This window comes from Vipera ursinii (assembly GCF_947247035.1).
Source record: "Vipera ursinii genome assembly, chromosome: Z".
NCBI classification, from domain to species: domain Eukaryota; kingdom Metazoa; phylum Chordata; class Lepidosauria; order Squamata; family Viperidae; genus Vipera; species Vipera ursinii.
Genome location: NC_139517.1, coordinates 72695369 through 72715279, shown reverse-complemented (window position 1 = coordinate 72715279; position 19911 = coordinate 72695369). Strand labels below are relative to the sequence as shown.

The following is a 19911-nucleotide window of genomic DNA, read 5'->3' as shown; positions in this document are numbered from 1 at the left end:
CTCGATCTCTTTACCTCTCTGAGCCTTTGAGAATGCTGATTGCTATTCTTCACCATTCAGCAGATCAGTTGTGAACAAATAACTAGGTTCAGGCTGCCAAGATATTAGGAAATCAGGGCTCTTCAATGAAAATACTAGAAGAAGGAGGCGGCTTGTTATTTTTGTGTCTTCTTCTCAATGATCTTTGTTCCAGAGAACATGTTAAGACAAAGAATATATGCTATGGTTGTGAGTGAAGATCCAAAGCTTACCAAGCAATCAGTGTGAGCCTTATATGCAGATATGCATAATAATTTAATCAATGAACATCCAGAAATTATACATTAGTTTATATATGATTTATATTTAGGTCATCATCTTTAGAGCAGCATAGTGACCTAGTGGTAAATACATTCATTTCCCACTTGGAAGGTTGAGAGTTCAATTGTAGGTGGCAGCAGATGTTTCTGTCCTAGGGCGCAAAGAAAAAATAGCTGCTGTGAATTCTGTGTAAGTGTCAAGAAGGGCATCTGGCCATCAAATGCTCAGTTCCATTCAACTGCCCTAACTGTACCCCAAATAGGAACTAGGGTACAGTCATAAAAAGAGAGGTTTTAAAAAACATATTTGAATCATCTTTCCTTGCATTTGGAAGAATATCACTAATCAAGATGAGTTTAGGTCATTACAGCCTAGACCAGTGGTTTCCAATCTGTGGTCCGCAGACCTCTGGAACACCATGATGTAGTCACAGGGGGTTCGCAAATGCTTGAAGAAATGTTATGATTTAAATCTTGAGTTACATTTTTGGGGTCCCTGACCATGTTCGATGGCCACTAAAGGTATTTAAAGGGGGTCTGTGATGAAGAAAAGTTTGAGAACCACTGCCCTAGCCTGCTTATGTTTAGTAACATGGGTAAATTTATGCTGAAACAGCTGAACATTTTTCATTGTCGCTCAGCCATATATGAAACTATTCTTTTAGGGATGGTTTTTTGCCAGCACAAATCAGTTCATAGTTTGTTTTTCCAAAGGTTTGCTATTATTGGAAATGTCTTTGAATGTGAACATAGAGGATATCACATTGGCCAAAGACCCATACAGACACACACACAAAGAAAAACCACCAAAGATCTTAACCCTTTCATGGAGCATTCTTTTATGCCCCACATTATGGATATTATTCTAATAAATTTTACTACAGGTATTTAATATAACTGCAGAGTGACTTCACCATCTATAAATGGATTATATATTCCCAATGAATGTATTACATTGATAGAACAACTTGACAACTTCATGGTTTTCTAAGTCTTATTACCCCAGAAAACAATAAACATAATCCTTACTCTTTCTCAGGGCTTTTTTCCTCATAGAACGCTCAAAACGGAGTTCCGGCACCTTTTTTGGATGGAACCTTGTAGGGTAGGCAAGGCAGGTTGTATGACATGTGTGAGTTCCAGCACCTTTTTCTTTTACAAAAAAAGCACTGTTCTTTCTCATCCATATAACACACCGTGGAAAGAAAAGCTATAAAAGTCCCATATTTTGTAGTGTTCAGCGAGCACAGATCTGTTACCATGGAAACAACTTTGACAAAAAGACATATGCATGTTCATTTACAAGCAGCATTTCAGAAAGAGAGGTAACCTATTCTGGGCTGCTATTCTTCCATCTATTCTGCTAAATGAAGAAAAATGTCCAAGTCCACGATATCTTACTGCAATTTGGTGAATACTACACACCATTTAGATATTCGGATTCTTTATTGTATAATGTTTCTGCATAGTGAACTTTAGTCCATGATTATAATAAAGATGCCTTAAACAGTCTTATTAACCATGATTCTGTTAGGTAGCTATGTGTTCTCCTTAGCACTGCTGTTTGGACAAAGTATTCTAGATTCCATCCTAGTTTAAAGAGGAAATTTAAATTCAATGCTTTTTTTTATATGAGAGCGCCAACATAATCTGTAATTGGTTGGATTATACTTCAGATCTTTATTATTTTATTTCATTTGTTCTGGCAGGCCATAATTTAACAACAAGTATTTACTGTTAATCAGTTATGCATGCACAAACTATTAATAGTTCTGCTCTAAAGGTGTTAGTCCTCTAGTCTGAATTCTTCTCAGCAGTTGTAGCTTTCAGGTGGCAATTATAACTTTGACATTTAAGATAAGTATCTTTTCACACTTATTTTCAATTCATATGGATTACTCAAGGGCAATATTAATTATGAGAGAGGGATGGTGGTGTGTTACTTGAATTTGAGAGTTACCTCCACATATTTGATCTTAAGAATTAAGGTGATCAGTTCAGATCAGGAAGGCTCAGAGGATGGTTTTAAACATGCTTATGTCTACTCCCAGTTTTGGAATAATATAAATGTAATCCTATATATGATTACAGGTAGTTCCTGAGGTACGAGCCAAATAGAGCCTGCCCATTAGGTTCATAACCATCAAATGAATCAGACTCAATATTACAACATTTTAAAATCAAACTCATTCACTGAATCAAATGGGTCGTTAAATGAATGAAGATTTGATTTATTATTTCCTCCGATGGCTGCCTGAAATGAGAATTTTTCCCGCCACTGCTGCAGGCTGTTTCCAGCTGCAAATCAGCTGTTTCCAGTTTTAGTAAACACAGTACTTGTAAACTGCCTCCCAAGCAGGCAGTAGGCTTTTTTTTTAAAAAAAAAGTCATTTGTTACTAGGCAGCTCAAGCTTCTTCAGAGTGGGGTGGAGAACTCTACGATTGCAGCTGCCACTAAAGTAATTAGCTTAATCGTCTCCAGTTTACAGAAATCTTTGACTGCTTTAAAACACATACACAAACACTTGCCGGCCATTAGCTTAAGCGTCTCCAGCCAGGCATGCAGAGGGAGATGCGATGGAGTTTACAGAACTATTGGCTTGCAACAGTAATGTTAGATGTTTTGCGCCAGCCATGGCAGTTCCCCCAAAAAAGGTCATCAGATGGGAGCAGAAGCTTCTTTGCTCCCACTGGTGGGTCAGGGGTCCCCGGCCCCTGCAGCCACCATTGGCGAGAGTTTTATGGTAAGGGAGGGGCTGAGACCCCCAATAAAAACCTCTGCTCAGGGGCTGCTCTCTCTGTTTCTTTTGTTCTCTCTTCTGCTTGCTTGCTTGCTGATCCATGAGCTCAACCCAGGCATGGATGCCTCCATGCCAGGGAACTCTTTCTATTTATCGTTAAATAAAGCTTTGAATGATTGCATTCCTGCGTGATGCCTTTTACTTGGAAGCACCTTAACGAATCATCGACCTCATGAGACCATCTCACAAGTAACTGAGATGGAATGGACCTTGAGGTCATCTAGTCTAACCCACTGCTCTCACAAGAGAGTACAGAACTGTACTGTATTTCTGATAAATGCCTATCCAGACTCTTCTTAAAAGCCTCCAGTGAGATAACATTCACAACTCTGGAGGCAATTTAAATTTAAAACCTTAAAAAAAACTGCTCCTTATCAGGACAAGCCTCTCCAGCCAAAATCAAAAATGGGGTGGGGGTGGGGGGCAATTTCCTTTCAGTAAGTGTTAGCAGAATCTCTGGTGCATCTATGCTAGGGAAAGGAGCAGCAGCAGCCATATGCTATAAGTTTCAGGCAAATGCAAACAATCAATCTTGCAAAATACTGTACTTACAAAACAATAAAAAGCAGAGCACATCCCAAAGTAATTACAAACAATACAGTACAATACTATAGAGTAACAAAAAATATTTTAAAATACTTGCAGAAGTAATAACAAAAAAAGCTTCTTTCAACATGTAAAAAACAAGAAAAAAGTTAAGGAAATGATTGGGCCATTAGTGGGAGAAAGTGGCAAGAAGGTGATAAGCAACAGGGAGAAAGCAGAATGATTTAATTCATTATTTTGCATCTGTCTTTACACAAAGGGAAAAAACAGTCCAACCCATCAAAAACAGTACCATAAAAGGATTAGAAACACAAGTTAAAATAGGCAAGAAAATAATAAGTGAGCACCTGTCCAGTCTAGACGAGTTCAAATCACCAGGACCAGATGGATTACACCCCAAGGTTCTAAAGCAGGGGTGTCAAACTGCCGGCCCGTGGGCTGGAGCATCACAGAGAAACCATGCCCATCCCATTGCCGGCAATTGGAAAAAGTTCCAATACGTCGCGTGACGTCATGTGACATCACGAGTTTGACATGTCTGTTCTAAAGGAACTGGCAGATGTGATCTCAGAACCACTGAACTATATTTTTCAAAGATCCTGGAGCACTGGGGAACTACCAGAGGACTGGAAGAGAGCTGATGTAGTTCCCATCTTCAAAAAAGGGGAAAAAGTGGATCCAGGAAACTACAGACCTATCAGCCTGACCTCAATACCCGGGAATATTCTGGAAAAGATAATCAAAGAACAAATCAGCGAACACCTAGAGGCAAATAAAGTCATTACTAAAAGCCAACATGGGTTTGTCAAAAACAGATCATGCCAGACAAATCTTATTGCATTCTTTGACCAAATGACAAAATTAGTGGACCAGAGGAATGCTGTGGATATAATTTATTTGGACTTCAGTAAGGCATTTGATAAAGTAGATCACAACCTACTACTTGATAAGATAGAAAAATGTGAGTTAGACAGCATCACCACCAGATGGATTCGTAGCTGGCTGACCAGCCGTACTCAGCGTGTGGTCCTCAATGGAACTGCATCTACATGGAGGAAAGTGTGTAGTGGGGTGCCCCAGGGCTCTGTTCTAGGCCCAGTGCTCTTCAACAACTTCATCAATGATTTGGACGAGGCAATAGACAGGGAACTCATCAAATTTGCAGACGACACCAAGCTGGCAGGAATAGCAGGAAGATCTGAACAAACTGGAACACTGGGCGCTATCTAACAAAATGAAATTCAACGGTGAAAAAAGTTCTACATTTAGGCAAGAAAAACCAAATGTACAGGTATAGTACTTTGCTCAATAGTAGCAACTGTGAGGGGGATCTCGGAGTCCTAGTGGACAATTACTTAGATATGAGCCAGCAGTGTGCTACAACAGAGGGATAGAATCAAGATCACGTGAAGTATTAATACCACTTTACAATGCCTTGGTAAGGCCACACTTGGAATACTGCATCCAGTTTTGGATGTAAAAAAGATGTTGAGGCTCTAGAAAGAGTACAGAGAAGAGCAACAAAGATGATTAGAGGTCTGGAGGCTAAAACATATAAGGAACGGTTGCTGGAATTGGTATGTCTAGTTTAATGAAGAGGACATGATAGGCGTGTTCCAATATCTCAGGGGCTGCCACAAAGAAAAGGGAGTCAAGCTATTCTCCAAAGCACCTGAAGGCAAGACAAGAAGCAACGGATGGAAACTAATCCAGGAGAAAAACAACCTAGAACTAAGGAGAAACTTCCTGACAGTTAGAACAATTAACCAGTGGAACAACCTGCCTCCAGAAGCGATGAATGCTCCAACACTGGAAGTCTCCCTAAGGACTCAGGGCGGTGAACAGTGACAAAAATAACAGAATGCACAAATACAGATATTGAAAACAAATTAAACCCTAATTTTGCCCAAATGCAGAAGATAGTTATCTTAAAACAATAATTAAAACAGAACCCGTCAGACCAGACCGGATTGCTTAAACAGAAGTTTTTAGGTCGCGTCGGAAGGAGCGAAGGTCGGGAGCCATCCGGAGCTCAACCGGTAAACGGTTCCATAGGTCAGGCGCGCTCACAGAGAATGCCCTCCCTCTGGGAGCCACCAGACGGCATTCTCCGAACGGCGGAACCCTTAGGAGGCCCTCTGTGTGGGAGCGCACTGGACGGAGGGACATTGACGCTGGCAGCAGGTGATTCCTAAGGTACTCCGGACTCATGCCATGTAGGGCTTTGAAAACCATTACCAGCACCTTGAATCTTACCCAGAGGACAACTGGGAGCCAATGCAGTTCACGGAGTAGAGGTGTAACATGGGAGACTCCCAACACAACTCTCGCAGCTGCATTCTGTACCAGTTGGAGCCTCCGAGTGGTCCTCAAGGGCAGCCCCATGTAAAGAGCATTGCAGTAGTCTAAACGAGAGGTCACGAGTGCATGAGTGACCGTACGTAGGGCATCTTGGTCTAGATAGGGCCGTAATTGGCGAACCAGGCGAACCTGGGCAAAGGCTCCCCTAGTCACAGCTGTTATGTGGTCTTCCAAGGAAAGCTGTGAATCTAAGAGGACTCCCAAGTTGCGAGCCCTATCTGTGGGGGGTAATAACTTACCCCCTATAGAAAGAGATGGAATGTTCTGAATATCTCGAGATGCCGGTACGTACAGCCACTCAGTCTTGTCAGGGTTGAGTTAAAGCCTGTTCTTCCCCATCCAGACCCGAACTGCTTCTAGGCAACGGGACATCACATGAAGGGCATCACTGAGGTGGTTTGGGGTCAAAATAAAAAGCTGGTATCGAAAGCTGCTGAGAGGTCTAATAGGACTAGGACAGAGGAATATCCCCTGTCCCGAGCCCTCCAGAGATCATTCACCAGAGTGACCAATGCCGTCTCCGTGCTGTACCCGGGCCTGAAGCCCGATTGGTACGGGTCTAGATAATCCGCTTCATCCAGAACCAGAGGGAGCTGATGCGCCACCACACTCTCCACAACCTTAGCAAGAAAGCGAAGGTTAGAGACCGGACGAAAGTTATTTAACACAGCTGGGTCCAAGGCAGGCTTCTTGAGGAGAGGTCTCACCACCGCCTCCTTCAAGGCGGCAGGGAAACTACTCTCACTCAAAGAGGCAGATATAACCGCCTGGAACCAGCCTCGTGTCCCCTCCCGGGCTGCATAAACCAGCCAGGAAGGGCACGGGTCCAATAAACATGTGGTGGAGCTCAGCCTCCCCATAATCCTGTCCACTTCCTCTGGAGTTACAGGATCGAACTCCTCCCAGATAACATTGACAAGACCACCCGTGTCCTGATCGTCCGACTCTGCCCAGTCGGAGTCCAAACCTGGTCCTTTGAACATTTAATAGGAGCAAATTCACAGGAACCAGTAAGATATACTTCTACATACAGGTAATCCCCCAGATACGAGTGTTTAGTGATATTTCACAAAAACTAAGTTAATCAGAAAGAGTTAAAATTACATTAAAAATTCAAAATTGCGTTCAAAATCAGGCCTCTGTACCATGTGATTTGTATTCAGTCTCAGTTGCAGCAGCGGCCATTTTAACTGTGACTTGCCTGGACCAGTTCGGGACTACAAGAAGCCAGAAGTGCAGTGTGTGTGTGTGTGTGTGTGTGTGTGTGTGTGTGTGTGTGTGTACCTGGTCACATGGCCAAGCAAGATTTTTGCAGCCAGCAGGACCGTTTGTTTTTGTTTTTCTGGAGCAGCGTAGAGAGCCGTTGGAGATCTACCCGATCTGAATCCGACCGATCACGACTAAGATCCTTTACTAGATCTTATCTCGCAGCAATGAGGATGGCGAGGTCCAATTACTTCGCTACACTCATTGCATCCGCAGATAATCGCCCGGCCACCTTGTTTAAGATAACTCGCTCCCTCCTTAATCAAGAGGTGAGGGAGGATCCCTTACAGGGTCATGCCGAGGAATTTTGCCAACATCTGTCGGACAAAATCACTCGGATTCGGACCGGCTTAGACTCCGACTGGGCATAACGATCAGAACATGGGTGTTCTCGTCGATGTTAAATGGGACAAGTTCGATCCTGTGACCCCAAAGGAAGTGGACAGAATTATGAGGAAGCTGAGCTCCACCACTTGTTTATTAGATCCGTGCTCTTCTTGGCTGGTTTATTCTGCTCGAGAGGGAACACGAATCTGGATCCAGGCGGTGATATCCGCCTCCCTGAGTGAGGGTTGTTTCCCCTCCGTCTTGAAAGAAGCGGTGGTGAGACCCCTCCTCAAGAAACCTACCTTGGACCCAACTATATTAAACAACTTTCATCCGGTCTCCAACCTTCGCTTTCTTGCTAAGGTTGTGGAGAGTGTGGTGGCACATCAGCTCCCTTCGGTTCTGGAGGAAACTGACTATCTGGACCCGTACCAATCGGGTTTCAGGCCCGGACACAGCACAGAGATGGCATTGGTCGCACTAATAAATGATCTCTGGAGAGCTCGGGACAGAGGCTGTTCCTCTGTCCTAGTTCTCCTAGATCTCTCAGCGGCTTTTGATACCATCGACCATGGTATCTTGCTGCGGCGTCTCAGGGGATTGGGAGTGGGAGGCACGGTTCTCCAGTGGTTCTCCTCCTATCTCATGGGACGCTTGCAGTCAGTATTAACAGGAGGGCAGAGATCGAGATCGAGGCCTCTCACTTGTGGAGTCCCTCAAGGATCGGTCCTCTCGCCTCTCCTATTCAACATCTACATGAAACCGCTAGGTGAAATCATTTGTGGTTTTGGAGTCGGGTATCACCAGTATGCTGATGATACCCAGCTTTTCATTTCGACCCCAAACCACCCCAGTGATGCCCTCGACGTGATGTCCCGCTGCCTGGAGGCGGTTCGGGTCTGGATGGGGATGAACAGGCTTCGACTCAACCCTGACAAGACCGAGTGGCTGTGCGTACCGGCATCTCAGGATATTCAGGATATCCCATCTCTCTCTATGGGGGGTGACTTATTAGATTCACAGGTTTCTTTAGAAGACCATATAGTAGCTGTGACTAGGGGGGCCTTCGCCCAGGTCCGCCTGGTGCGCCAGTTGCGGCCCTATTTAGACCGGGATGCCTTACGTACAGTCACTCATGCGCTCGTGACCTCTCGTCTGGACTACTGCAACGCTCTCTACATGGGGCTACCCTTGAAGACCACTCGGAGGCTCCAACTGGTACAGAATGCAGCCGCGAGAGTTGTGTTGGGAGTTTCCCGACACTCCCATGTTACACCTCTGCTCTGCAAGCTGCATTGGCTTCCAGTTGTCTTCCGGTGAGATTCAAGGTGTTGGTAATGACCTACAAAGCCCTACATGGCATGGGTCCGGAGCACCTTGGGGAGCACCTGCGGCCGGCGTCAACTTCCCTCCACCCAGTACGCTCCCACAGAGAGGGCCTCCTCAGGGTGCCACCGGTCAAAGAATGCCGACTGGTGGCCCCCAGGGGGAGGGCGTTCTCTGTGGGCACGTCGGATTTATGGAACCATCTTCCGGTCGAGCTCTGGATGGCGCCTGACCTCCGCTCCTTCCGGCGCGATCTAAAAACTTACCTCTTCGAACAAGCTGGCCTGGCCTGATGGGATGGGGTTGGGTTTTATTAATGTGTTTTAACCTACTTTTAATGTGTTTTAACTTATTCGTGGGCATCTTAATCTTTTTTAATTTTTGTATTTTGTCTTTTAATATGTACTGCCCTGTTCACCACCCTGAGTCCTTCTGGAGAAGGGCGGTATACAAATAATAATAATAATAATAATAATAATAATAATAATAATAATAATAATAATAATAATAATAATAATAATAATAGAAAAATAATAGAAAACTGTACTTTTTCCCCCTTTAAGGGTTAATAAAAATGCAGAAATGCTACTTTAAAAGTACTTGTGTAAATTGTAGAGAACTATTTGTTCTTGTAGCCCCAAGCTTTGCATAATCGTGCTAATTAATAGGAAAAGGGGGGGCATTTCTTTGAGACAGAGAACCTTCTAAGAGTATTTTTCTTTTCAACTGCATCTCAAGTAGAAGATGTGTTAATCTGTTGTATATTGTTTGCTTACAAATCTATTTTGTTTCTCCCTGTCTGAGCATGAGAGATATCTCCATTGGGGCTATGCAACTTTATTTGGATTGTGGGTCACAGTTGCCTCTGAATGAAATAACAGGAGTCACACAGAGGCTACAAAAAGTAGATGCCATGTTTTAAGTGCCAGAGTCAGGATAAAAACTATATTTAACAAACACCTAAATTAAATACACATTATTTCTTCTCATATATTGAATAATTTCTCATTCTGATATCAAAACTTACAGCCTTTATAGGGATCTAGAAGACATATCCAAGGCTTAGGGATTGGATATAGCCCTGGAGTCTCACAAGTAAATTCCTGATCTATCTTATGGTCTGTTTTTCCCCCAAAATCTTACATGCTTCCATGATTGCCCCTCATCTTCTTCCGTGTAGCTGTGTAAGGGAGTTAGGGTACATAGCTTTTAAACTGATTAAATATTTATGTTATATACCATAAGATATTTGGAATAGTCCTGGTAGATCAGGCCAAAGCACATCTTATTCCAGTATTCGGTTTCATACAGAGGCCAACTAGTTGATTCTCTCAAGAAATGCAAACATATATTTCTCCTGTTGTTCTTCTGCAGGTATATTCAGAACCATGCAATGTGCCAAATTCAGAAGAAATAACAAGACTTGAGCTTAATGCAATACCTTGTGATAGAGGTTCCTACTATCAAATTTCATTTCATCTTAGACAATAATACACGTTTCCAGAATCCTTAATATTTAGGCCAATTTCTTAGTTTGATTTAGGAGAATTCTCCTGCTTACAATTTGGGTAGATTATAATCTGATACATACACCTGTGTTTCCTCGAAAATAAGACCGAGTCTTATATTATTATTTTTTAACCAAAAGACCCATTAGGTCTTATTTTCGGGGGATGTCTTACATTACAGCAGGCTGTAATGTTCAATCAATTCCAACTTCTCACACAAAAAAATCTCACGAAGTTGGAATTGATTGAAGGGTTTTTTTTCTTAGTCCCACAAACTTCTTTTATTTGTGGGACAGTACACACTGGTAAAGGAAAACAATGGAGCTGGAATGGTTAGGAAAAAATGCTTGGGATCGAGGGCATCTGGGCGGTGGTAGGTGGGCCTAGCTCTCCAGCTCCATGGTGGCAGAGAAATGTGATGCCTCAGTGGCTATGTGGGCAGAGCTGCAAAGAGGGCTCGGAAAGGGAGTAAGAGGGAAGATGGTGGGTGGACAGGTGAGGGGGGATCTGTTCCACGGTGCCCCACTGATTCTACAGCCGCTTTCTGTCAAGCCACGTTGTACCCATCAAAGCCGCTGCCAAAATGCTTGGCACATCCCTCCGATTGGACCCACATGTCACCCTTTCCAGTTCCAATGCATTCCTCCACCACCATGTGCAGTCTCACAAATAAAATAAGTTTGTAGTATTAAAAAAAAGTTCAATCAATTCCAACTTCACATTTTTTTGTGACAAGTTGGAATTGATTGATTGGTCTGATCGGGGGGGGGGGTAATCTGCCAAGCATCTTGGCAGCATGACATGGCTCGGCTGAAAGCAGCTGCAAAACTAATGGGGTGGTGTTAGAGGGAACCGGTAAGGGGGGTGTGGGTCAGATCCCCCTCCTCCAATGGCTTCACCTTGTGGCAGAAGCACTGGCAGCTCCCCCCCTCACCTCGTCTCTATAGTACAGTAGCAACCAGACAGAATCAGCAGTCGGTCTGCGCAGGCTCTTAAGTAGGGCTAACTTTGGGGGTAGGGCTTATATTAGGCCTACCCCGAAACTCAAGCTAGGCTTATTTTCGGGGTAGGTCTTACTTTCAGGGAAACATGGTATGTATATGTATTCTCTGGAGACAAAGCTGCTTCTCCCAAGCTTCCCAATAAATGGATATTTGGCAGTCATCTGATGGCTTTGAATGGTGGAAATATGTTTACATAATGGCCACCCCTTGCCTGGGAAAGCATTGATTCTTGCCTTGCCAGCCTCAGCCCTCACATTCGCAATCTTACTTGAATTTGTCCAATCCTCTTTTAAAACAATTCAAGTTAGTGTCCATCTGTTAGATTAATGATCTGCTGTTTGAAGAAGTAGATTTCTTCCCTCTGTTCTAAATTTCCTTCTAAGCTTCATTGATTGATTTCTGGTTCTAACATTTTGAAAGAGGAAGGAAAAACCCATACTTTCTTCATGTCATGTGTTATTTGTACATGTCAATCGTGTTCTCCTTCAATCCCCCAAAGTGTCACAAACTGTCTCAGTCTTTTCTAATAAGAAAGATATTTGGGTCCTCTAATAGTTTTGGTTGCTTCCTTTTGTTATTTTCCCAGTTCGGTTATATATTGTTTTATAAAAGTGACGACTAGTGTGTCCAAATGCACACATAACATAGATTTCAATAGGAGAGATATATTGTTAGTTACTTTATTTTAGTCCCTTTCCTAATGATCTAAAGAATGAAATTTGCATTTTTCAGCACTTACTTAGTCAACATTTTCACTAACTGAAATTTCATCAGTAACATGAAAATCTTGAGGGGGGGTGTAATGTGCATCATTCTATATTTGCATAAATCAAACTCAATTTGCCATTTAATTCACCACGTTTAAAGAGATCATTCTGGAGCTTGTATAGTTTGGTATTATCCATTATCCACAAACTTAACCAGCTCACTGTTTATCCATTAGTCAAAATAATTTATGAACAAGTTTAAAAGCACTAGTCCCACCATAAAAAATTTCAACTCAAAGAGCCCATTTCTTATTAACTGTCTTAGAGAAAATTCCCAATTATTCTTACTATTTACTTTAAACAGTTCGCAATCCATAAAAAGCATAGAAATTCTTGTTCCTTATTCAGAAGCCTTTGATGAGAAACTCGTCAGACTTTTTGAAAATCCAAGAATATAGTATCAGCAACTTCTATCCCCATAACTCTCAAAAGAACACTGGAAAGGTTGATCATTCACTTTTGCAAAAACTATCATTCTTTAGCAAGTCCATCAATATGCTTAGTTCATTTTTCTCTTGGTTAGTGCTTTCACCAAATTATCCAAACATATGCCAATGATTGACTCATAATTTTCTTCCCTGTGTTCCTTTTTTAAAATAGATTTCATTGGCTAGTTCCAGATCCCCAACATTAAGCTGAGTTTGAGGTTACATATTTTTGCTATTATGTCAGTAGTTTAACTTCTTTAGGAACTCTCAGATAGATTCGTGTAAAAAAATTTTAAATGGTTTTAAAAACTTTCCTTACACTAAGGAGAAATTTGGCAAACTCATTATCTCAAATCAGGCAAAATGAACTGTGTTTACTGATTCTGACTTATTAACAATTATAGTTTAACCTAAGTTATTTCAAATTCAGATGTAATGTGGAATCCCAAGCCATTCAAAAGGGAAAGCTATGCACCAAGCCTCATAACTATACTAAGGAAGGGAAAAATTGCAAGCCCAAGACTTATTGTTGTTCAGGTACATAGTAAGAAAGTAATTCTTATGTAGGTATACTTTGTTGAAGCTATACTAAATACCCATACAATGCCAGGATATATACACATAGGACTTGGCCATAATCACAAACAGATCTTGTGATACAGTATTTCATGGCTTAGTTCAGGGGTGTCAAACTCAATTTCATTGAGGGCCGCATCAGCATTGCGGTTGCCCTCAAGGGGCCAGGTAGGTATGGCCAGGGTGGGTGTGGCTTACTGGGTGGGCGTGGCTAGACTGTGTATGGCCTACTGGGTGGGCATGGCCAGCTCTACATTGTTCACATCAAGGGTGCCTATGGGGGCCTGGGTAGGAGTGGGACAGATCTGAGGGTCTCTGGCAGAAGGAGGGTCTCTGGGCCAGGGCCAAGGCAGTGGGGCCCGTTCCCTCACTGTTTCCAGGATGGCTTCACAGGCCACATGAAACCACTTCGCGGGCCGGATCCGGCCCCCGGGCCTTGTGTTTGACATGTCTGGCTTAGTTTGACTACTCAGTTAAACTGGCAGAAGACTTACTAAAAACAGTCAATTAGATTAATATCTTTAGAACAGAAGCCATATACAACAGTTGATTGCTCATTGCGAGTGAAAATATAGTTTGAAGTTTAAACTTGTTAATTGTTTTTCTGAATTAGCTGCTATTCGACACAATGCCTCATGGCCTTGAAGCTGAGTGGTTTTATATGTATGGAAAAAAGCCATCTTTGACCAGGAAATGCTGTTCCCACTTCAATCTTCATAAACATTTTTTTTAAAAAGTATATAAAATTGTTAGCATTTCAGAACTTAAGATTTCAGTGGAGCTTCAAATATGTTTAATCAGCAGTTTGATTTCAGCTAGTATTATTTCTAAAATCAGCTTGTTCAAACTGGTGGCCTCCAATTATATTGAACTGAGAGTCAGTATAGTTCACATTGAACTGAAACATTAGTCAACAACTATGGAATTCTCAACAACTAAAAGTTAGCATTAATTGTTAAAAGTCTGTAATTTTTCCCTCCTGAGTTTTCAATTGCCAATATTTTTAAAAATTCAGGCTACATGTGAGAACTGCCTAAGTACAGGATACATTGAACTTGATTTCATTCCTTTCAGCAGTTTTAAACAAAGCTCCTATGTACAATGTAATTTTCACAGATTGTTGATTACCAATTTTCACATGTAATGTTCGTTTGAGATTTTATTTATCAGTTATGCTTGATTGGTCTGGCACTGCCATGTCTTCAGTTCTGATTTACTTACGTTTCAAGCCAGATTTCTCCTGTGAGGGCATTCCAGTTCATGAAATCTTTAAAAGCAGAGAATTATTTCCTTTGGATTGGAAGAAAAATGGGTAATTATGTGTTATGCACAACACCAATCTTAAAGTGTATAACTCATGATTGTACCTCTGGGGCACTACTGTAATAAATAGATCCAACTTTGTCATATTTCATGTTTTTTCTTGTTGTGTCTTGGCATTTTGCTACCTTTATAAGCTAGGGAGCAAGGGCTCATGAGATATGCAGTTCCATAACAGTCAAATAAATAAAAACTTTTGTGTATGTATGTATTTAAGATTCTATACATTAGTGATTAGCTTCATAAAGCTTTGGTTTCAAACGAGAAGCATAAGGCAGGCATTCAGGCTAGGAAAGAAAGCAAAATGTTCCCAAATCCCACACACAAATGTGACTGGACTGCAAGTCCTGAGAAAAGATTTGCTGATTCAAGTTAGTTCTGGGGAAAGAAGGAAATACTGGCTTTGGTTAAATTCAGAAAAAAATGTGGAAAGGAAAAGCATCTCCCCATTCAAGAAGAGATCCTGGTGTTTAAAATATTTTAACAATTCTCCCAGGAACCCTAGAATTTATGCAAAGGGGGTGGGAGGATGGAGATCCCTGAAATGATCTGTTTGGAATACCCTGCAATTTATGCATATCACATCATATAATCAACATCCTTCTGTCAAATGTACATGCTTTACTCTTGATACACTATTCTTGACTCAGCCTGCTTTTCATACAGCATCCCTATTTTGGATCTACTTAGAAGAAAAAGGTTTTATGTATCCCCAAAAAGTTAGATACAAATGAAACATAAGATTTCCATCTATACCTCTCCCATCTGCAGTCTTTAGTGGTAATCAAAGATGAATGTTTGCCATTCTGATCCTTGGTGAAAATTTAGAGTTGGTAAAACCTAGAGCAGCTTCAGTGGTATGTGGCTCATGCACTGAAGAAATACTCATTTGGCCTTATAAATTATTTCAAAGTGCTTTCTGCTCTTCTCACAATCTTTTTTTTTGTCTTTTCTCTCTAAATTTATATTCTTTTTAAAAGATGAAATATGGCAGTTCAGGATGTGTTTTTAGCATTTTTTGTGTCTCCATCTTCACATCGCCTAGCAATCTCCAAAAGTTCTTCAATAACCTGAAATACAGTTTTTTCCAGGAAACCCTTACTTTGCACTGAATAAAATATAATTTGTCTTTACAGAAGGAAATCTATCAAAAAATGTGTAATTTGGCAGGTATGGTTCAAAAAGCACTTAACAAAGCAGGAATTACATCCAACTGTTATCTAGAACAGACATGTCAAACACAAGGCCCGGGGGCCAGATCCGGCCCACGAAGTGGTTTCATGTGGCCCGCGAAGCCATCCTGGAAACAGTGAGGGAACGGCCCCCACTGCTTTGGCCCTGGCCCAGAGACCCTCCTTCTGCCAGAGACCCTCAGATCTGTCCCACTCTTGCCCAGGCCCCCATAGGCACCCTTGATGCGAATGATGTAGAGCTGGCCACGCCCACCCAGTAGGCCATACGCACTCTAGCCACGCCCACCCAGTAGGCCACGCCCACCCTGGCCACACCCACCTGGCCCCCTGAGGGCAAGCGCAATGCTGATGCGGCCCTCAATGAAATTGAGTTTGACACCCCTGATCTAGAAGAAGAAAAAATCATGATGACATTAAAACTGAGTCACAGAAAAGTATTCTTCAAGACAGTTAAATAACTACTCTATTATCATTTAAGAGAATCTAAATCCAGATTCCTTGTATATATGTCTTTGTAGAATGTGGTTACTTCTAATTTGAAATAGCTTCAAAACACTGTAAAAAGCCTAAATAATTTCAGTAACTAATGCTAACTTCTCTATTTCTAAAACAGCCTTCCCTAACCTGATACCAGCAGTTAGGCTGTGACTTCCCAAGCAACATCAGGACATCTGATTTAGTTCTAAATAGTGGAAGGAAGCAGTGATATTCAACCAATAAAACCATTTAGTACAGGATTCCCTTTTATACCTGTATCCTATTTTCACAATCTATGAAACAATAAACTTTCCAATATACATCCCTTAGTGACTGATGTACTGAACAGAGAGCTCTGCTTAATTATCGTAGCTAATAATGTTCAGAGTGTAGGGCAATACCTCTTTCATTTACACTAATGCCCCCACACACACCCCCCCAAAGATATAGTATTTAGCTGGGAGCCTGCTATGTGATCCCAGGGCTCTTACCTGACTGGTAAGGTAAAAGGAACCATTTCTGTATTGTTGACAGGAAAACAGTATGGATGACCTTAAGTAGTCACCAGGACCCAATCTTGTGTTAAAGAAAGTCTTACATTTATCTGAAAGTGGTTGGTAAACTTACTGTAGAGCCAATCATTAGGTGATGTTAGGGATCACATTCTGGAACAATACATTTCTTAAGCAATGAACTGTGAGAGTTCTTATCTGAAATAAACTGAATGCTGAGTGATTTCACTAGTGACCTTAGATTTTAATATTAGATACCAGTAGTATTTTTCATTGCTCTAAATTATTGTGTATTTTTTTTAAAAAAAACAAAAAACCAGCTGCTATTCCATAAGGAACATATTTTAACACAACTCATTCTGTATTTTCTATTTTTATTTATTTTTTGTTTCAATATTTACTTACTGGTATTGGCATTTTTTCTGCCCATTTCCCATGGGTTTTAAAAATGTTTTGTTTGTTTGAAAACTGATTCTTTCACTGAAGGATCAATCATCCAAAAATTGGATATCATCATCTTGCCTTCTAGACCTTTGCAAAGTGAGTATTAACCTGCAGTAAAACAAGTTTAATTAAAATCAGAAAATAAGCATCCATTTTCATTCAGAATGTATTTTTCATGCAATTTACATGATATTTGTAAATAGTGATTACAAAGGAAAACAAAATGTAAATTCAAAAACCAATAAAATTTTAAACGAAATCAGATATTAGCCGATAGAACTTAATTTTGTTATAAACATAAATTAACTGTAAATTAAATTAACTGCTCAGGTCATGAGTGATTTACAGTTATGCTAGCACATTATTTGCATTAATTTTAGTAACCCTCACAACTATAATTAATATTACCATAACTTTACTAACAAATTACAAGTTTCACTTTTCATCCTTTTTGCAGAACTAAGTTAACAAACTATCCGTGGGCTTTCTGTTTAGCTATATCAAGCTATGTTCAAATATATATTAATTGCAACTTTACGTACTCTTATGAAATAGCTCCTTTTTCTACATGATAATTAAACTGGATTATTTGGAAGTGTATCTCACCTATATTAGTTTTGGGTATTCTCAGCTGCCTCTCTTCACCTGTTCTCACTTTTTATTACTTCTGATACTGATTGCTAAATCTGTCATGGGCTATATATTTGGAGAATCCCAGGCTTGTAAATCTATCTATAAAGACTCTCTGGAATTTTTTAAAAAAATTGTACCATCTGTTAAGAGCTTTTTTGATCTATTTCATGCACCCCTATTTTTATCCCATATTTTATCTGCTTCCACCATTTTCTATTTTGCTTGCTCAACCAGAAGTGTGGAAATGCTCACTGTCTGTTTTGTCTTCAGTTTTTGACTATCTGTAGTAAAAGAACAAAAGTATTTATTAGTGTAGTTTTAACCTAATCTGTATTGCATCAAGAAGTTATCCATGTAGTAAACTAAAATGCTGTATTTATGGCCATTTACTCTCAAGTGGTTTACAGCATTTTCTAGCATCACCCAGCCAAAACTGTGAAAAACTTGCTATTAATTATATCAGCAAAATATTTGGATCACTGTAAAAATGCTCTAAGACACTAGTGTGGACACTATTCATTTTTTAAATGAGGAAGTTTATAAGTTCATTTTCCTTAATTTACCAATGTGGACTAGCTTTGGAAAATGATCAGAACAATCATTATATCAGCGGAAGATATTTATACCCTGATCTGCAGCAAAGGGCAGCTTGTCAGCATTTTACATTTGAATTAGGTGTTTTAGATTTTTAAATAGTATGGCAAAATGTTTTAGAATTGTTCTGCTTTCTATATTTCTTTAAGCTCTTTTTCCTTTTTAAATTATTTTAGTGCTACATTATATTTTATATTGTTTATATACTTGTGTATGTGTGTACTTAATTAATTTGGTATCAAAACAAAATACAATATATAAAAAATAAAAAACTTGATCACAAACAAATAAAATAGTCTCTGTGAAACCACAAAGGAAAAATAATATTGAATTGGTGAAGATCAGTTCAATTCTACAATAAACAGAGTAACTGAAGAATTATTACATCTTAAAATTTGATTTCTGAGTACACATAATGATGGAAGCAACAATCATAAACTAAAGTCCATTTCACAATAACTCTTTATGTGAAAATGCCTCAAATGAACACAAACTAAAAATCATCATATTGAAGACTTCCATACAAGTATTTGTTTTGGGGAAAAAAATGCAATCTAGCTTGCAGTAAGCGAACCTGTGAGAAATTATAAACTATCTTGAAGTTGCCAATAAAGGCAATTACATTTTCTTGGAGATGTTGCCAAAAAATAAGGCAAAGCCACCGTTTTGTAAATCGAATAATGTTCCAACTTAAAAAAAAATTAATTTGCATGCAACTTGATGCTGTAAAATATTTATAAATGTTATTATATTATATAGTGTTTATTTTACAAATATAATTAAGATTAATGTCTTACAACTCAATCTTTAAAACATTTCTATTGAAATCTCATAAAACCAAATGAAATCTGAAACATACCATCCAGCTGCTTGTTTTACCCCACAGAGAAAAATATGCTATAAAATAATGCCATTCCATGAAAAATCAAACTTAGCCCCAGTAAATTACAAGGTTTAATTTCCTTACACTCTAATGTAAATTTGTCTGTTTATTTGCTGAATTTGGCTGTCTTCTGCTACTTATGATGAAGGAATACATACAGTTGTCACAGTGGACACTAAATATTATAATTTGATTAATTAGGAGTATATCTCAGGCTAAATACATATTTTAAGAGTATCTATGGCCAAAACCCAACTGAACTGACAAAAGTGCTCTTTCATTTTTTCCTCTTGAGTCCAATGTCCTAATTCAACTATAGTAATAATAATTAGTACTGATTTTGCAATTACAATTAACAAATGACCCCAAATGCATCTGCAGTTTCAAAGTGCACTTGTCATATTCAAAAAGGTTCATATGAACATTATGATGGAAATCATAATATGAGGAAATATATTTGCACACTTCTCTCCATAATTTTCTCTGGTTTGACTGGGAAGCAATTACAAAAAAATGGATTGTTTTGAACAATTTCATAATAATGTGCAGGAAAACATTAAAAATATGTCCTATAAATTATTTAAAATGTACAAATAATTGCTGTATTTAAGTTATTGCTATAACTTAAATGACATAATGTATGACT

General features: G+C 39.8%; 1 long non-coding RNA gene across 1 annotated transcript; it reads right to left on the bottom strand.

The window, feature by feature from the left end:
* Positions 1-410: 410 nt before the first annotated feature.
* Positions 411-17249, bottom strand: LOC310648554. Its single transcript, XR_014494106.1, has 3 exons — positions 17117-17249; positions 14431-14499; positions 411-451 (listed from the first exon to the last, which is right to left on the bottom strand). It is a non-coding gene; the product is annotated as an uncharacterized lncRNA (long non-coding RNA).
* Between the last annotated feature and the right edge of the window lie 2662 nt (positions 17250-19911).